This window comes from Dipodomys ordii, unplaced genomic scaffold (assembly GCF_000151885.1).
Source record: "Dipodomys ordii isolate 6190 unplaced genomic scaffold, Dord_2.0 Scaffold138, whole genome shotgun sequence".
In the NCBI taxonomy this organism is placed as follows: domain Eukaryota; kingdom Metazoa; phylum Chordata; class Mammalia; order Rodentia; family Heteromyidae; genus Dipodomys; species Dipodomys ordii.
Window position 1 is genome coordinate 1,367,023 of NW_012267354.1, and position 4,720 is coordinate 1,371,742.

Here is a 4,720-nt window from a genome sequence, read left to right on the forward strand (position 1 = left end):
TCACAATGGGAACCCAAGCCAAATGATTAAGAATACATCACTCTTGCTGTAGGCATTATGTCCACCTACATTTTTTCCTTCACTTGCACTTGATGAGAGCAATGCTTGCCAGAGTTTATTTCCTTGGACACTTTATGTGTGCTGCTTCTGATCACAACTTGAAGAGCTGGGTATTATTATCATCCATAGCAAATCAGAAAAAAAATGAAAGCACACAGAAGAGAGATAGCTTGTTCTGGAAATGGAGTCAGTGAGCAGCAAGGCAGGGATGTGCATCCAGCTGGGCTGATGAAGAAGCCATGCACCAGTCACTTCCCATCACTCTGACCAGAGGCAGCGTTGCACCCTCCAGCTCTTGCCCTCACTCTAGTTAATTAACTTATTGTTTAGTGGCTCTGAGGGTAGAGATGGAGACAGGATGAAATGATGGAGGAAGGAATCCCAGGATGCCCATTCTATGGGGAGAAACAGCTCATCATTTCTGTCAGGATTAGGAGCCACAGCCCACAGACAATTAGTGCTGCCTCTAAGGGTCGGGGATTTGTCTGCAGGTTGCTCTTGGAGGTAAAGACAAAGGTCACCCTGTGACCTTGGGGAATACAAGGTTGCTTTTGTCTTCTCATTCCCCCTCTCTAGAGTCCCAGCTTCTCAGCAGCCACTTCCTTCTAAACCTATAAAGTGCTTATTCCATCACCCTTTACTTTCTCCTCTTACATAACAGAGATATAATTTGCTTAATCAATACACATATTTGCATGTACTATTTACTGAAATTTGAGAAATGCACACAGTGAGGCCCTCACCAGTCTAGTGAAAACCTAGAGCCTTTCCATCTTCCATTTCTATTTTCATTTTCCAGAAAGTTCTCCATGGCAATCTATGATTCTATGATTTTCTCCCTCTGTGTTCTACAGGGGCTCTGACTTGATTTCTGTCCTTGTTTTAGGTTGTTTTACTCTTCTGAAACTACATAAAAGGACTTCAGTATACAAATACTCTTCTACATGATTTTCCTGTGCTACATACAACATTTCTGAGACGAATCTGTGTTGTTTTATGAAACAATGGTACAGCCCTTTTTTAATTTTGGAGGATTATTTTGCTATTTGATTAATATGTTACTATTTGTTCACCCATTCATCTGTGCATGGGTATGTGTGTCAGTGGTTTTAAAATATTCTCCTTAATGTGTGTGATGAATATGTGTGTGTGTGTCTCTGTGTATGCATGTGTACATGCATGCACATGTGCTCCTGTTGGTTTTGAGACTTGTACTAAGACCCTGGATCCTTTCTCTTAGCTTTGTCACTCAAGGCTTGTGCTCCACCATTGAGTCACAGCTGTACATCTGGCTTTCTTGCTGGTTAATTGTAGAAGTGGAGGTAAGACTCTCATGGACTTTTTTTTTTATCTGGTGCTAGTTGTGAGGAAGGCTTGAAATCAGGATCTGGGCACTGTCCCTGAGCTTTTTTTGCTCAAGGCTAGTGCTCTACCACATGAGCCACAGCTCCTAGCTTTTGGTGGCTAATTGGAGATAGGAGCCTCACAAACTTTTCTGCCTGGGATATCTTTCCACTGTGATCCTTAGATCTCAGCCTCCTGAGTAGTTAGTCCTGCGAGTGAGTCACTAGGCAGATACCTTTTTTTTCTATTGAGATGAGTTCTTCTGAACTTTATACCCAGGCTTTCCTTGAACCATGATTCTCCTGATCTCTGCATCTCAAGTAGCTAAGAATAAGGAGATACTCTGGTAGTCAAGTAATAAGGGGCAGGGATGAACGAGTCTCAGAGGATATTTTATGGCTGAGAATAATATCCTTCGAGGCTGTCAATCTAAGAGTTGTTTTCAGAATCTAGTGTAAATCTTTTTTTTGTGTGTGTGCCAGTCCTGGGGCTTGAACTCAGGGCCTGGGTACTGTCCCTGAGCTTCTTTTGCTCAAGGCTAGCATTCTGCCACTTGAGCCGCAGCACCACTTCTGGCTTTCTCTATTTATGTGGTACTGAGGAATTGAAGGCAGGGCTTTGTGCATGCTAGGCAAGTACTCTACCGCTAAGCCACATCCCCAGCCCATGGGGTAAATCTTTTGAAGGTTTGTAGATGGCTTTGCTTTTGACACGTGATACAACTTCTCTGAAAGGGCAAGGTGGGAAATTATTCATTGTATTTGAAATGGATGAGTATGGCTCAAAAGAAATGACTAATAGTTTTGTTTGTGTTATAATTTGGGAATTCCAAAAACAAGAAGCTCCAAGAGAGGGAAGGGCATTTTATTGGAAGAGAGCTGGAGAACCAGAAGGCCGTGGGTGGGTAGCAATGATTAGGAGATGGTGGCAAAGGCGGTAAAGTAGCTGACAGGGATTCGAGGGAACTACCTTGGCTTCCTTTGCCCAGGCGAGTGTATATTCTGAGAAATGAACATTAACAATTTTTGAAGCCAGCCCAGATGCCAGTGTTTAGGCCAAGTCTCTCATCTCAGGGCATTGACAAAGAGACTCCTATTCATCTCACCTGAAGGTGGTAAAGCCCAGTGAGGAGGAGGTGAACCTTGTTTCTGGTGGAATTGAGTCATGAGGGGATACTTCTAGGTGTGAAGATCCAGTACAGTGGCCCAGGTGGAAAAGATGATCCAATTTGTGACTAGCATGACCCCTGACACCAGATGGTGACTTCTAATGGAAAGAGGCTGGAAGATGGAAAGATGATGATAGACTGGCATCAGACTACAGCAGTTGGTTCTTTCTGGCAAGGTATTGCATTGAGGGCTGACTACCCTGGAGATGGAGTGGTATTATTTCCTTTTAGCTCTGACCAACCACACATGCTTTAATGGGTTCTCAAAATTAATGAGAATGAAATAGAGTAAAATTTGGTATGGGTACAATGAATAATATTGTCAATTCTCTGATTCCCCTCCCTCCCTCTCTCCCTCCTTCCTCCTCCTCCTCTCTCTCTTTCTTTCTTGCATGATCTCTCTCCAATCCTTCCCTTCCTTTCCCTTCCCTTCCCTCTCTCCCTTCCTCCTTCCTCTTCCTCCCCTCCTCTTCTCTCTCTTTCTTCCTTGCATGAGCTCTCTCCAATCGTTTGCTTCCCTCCCTCCCTCCCTCTATCCTTCCTTCCTTTCTTTCTTTCCTTCTTCCTTCCTTCCTTCCTTCCTTCCTTCCTTCCTGCTGGCACTGGGTTTGAACACAGGGAATCACACTCTCTCTTAGCTTTGTTTTTCTCAAGGCAAATGCTATACTACTTGAGCCATGCCTCTTCTCCCAGCATTTTGCTGGTTAATTGCAAATAAGAGTCTCACAGACTTTCTGCCCAGACTGGCTTTGAATTGTGATCCTCACTCAGATCTCAGCCTCCTGAGCAGCTAGGCACCACAGTGCCTAGCCCTTGTTTCTAACATAGTTGACCAAGTCACAGGGTTGTATATATTACTGGAAAGCAAAACAAAACAAAAAACAACCCTTGAGGCAGGATCTGGTCCCATTGTTTAGACTAGACTGCCTCAAAATCAAAATCCTTCACCCAGGTGCTAGTGGCTCACATCTGTAATCCTAGCTAATCAGGAGGCTGGGAGCTGAGGATTCCACAGGAAAGTCTGTAAAACTCTTACAGACTTTTAGATGCCAAAAAAGCTGGAAATGGCACTGTGGATCAAAGTGGAAGACCACTAGACTTGCTCATAAAAGCTCAAGGAAGTGCCGAGGCCCTGAGTTTAAGCCCCAGGACTGGCACACACACAAAATAAAATAAGATAATCTGTCTCAGTCTCCCCTGTGCTAAGATTATAGGCATATTCCATCACTCCTGGCAGAAAATAAAACAATCAAGGCTCATTAGGCACATTAAAAATGGGCTTGAAATTTAACTATTTCCTTGTACCTTGGGATAAAAAAATCCTCTTTCACTTAAGATAGTAAGTTTTAGGCTCAAGTTCCTGTTCTACTATTTTTGTCTTTCTATATTAAGTTCAGGGCTTCATCTAGGTCATTCAATAATTTACTGAACCAAATCAAATTTCTACTTATAGAGAATGATTTATTATGAGATGAACTTTCTTACTCCAAGATCATAGTCTAAATAATAAATAATTGAAATAATTCATTCAAATGACTTCCTCTGTTTTTATTTAAAGGTAGCAGGAAATAAAATCTGGTACCATGTCCCCTTTTACGCTCTATGTCCCACATCAATCTAAACTTGTTCTTCTTTCTGGGGTTGGGCATGGAAGGATATTTTCCTTGGGGATCTAAGGTTTGGTGCCTTTACTGGGGGCTCCTTTGGGGAAGATGTGCTTCAGGAGAAAAGAGACTTTCTGAAAGATGGAGTATGATAGACCCATCTCTGCCCTGTCGTTGGGTCTAGTGAGTTGTCTTCAGGTTTCTCTTATCGCTCTTAGTGAAGAAGGCAAGGAGATGGCTTTTGGGTTGATCTCAACCCCTTGCTTGGGTTCTGAATGACAAAGCTTTATTCTCTGCTTCCTTCATCATGAGAAGTCTTTTAGGAACTTGAGTTCCTTCCCCTGTCTTCCTCCCTCCATTGATTCCTTTGTGTCCCTGTCCCCCACTGGCTTAGTTCTCACCACTGTTCACATGCAGGGCTTTCTCATAGCTGAGACCCATCTATCCACCTTCATTCCCACCAGCCACCTCCTCCCCCTCCCCCTCCTCCTCCCCCTCCTCCTCTTCCTCCTCCACCTCCTCCTCTTCCTCTTCTTCTCTCCTC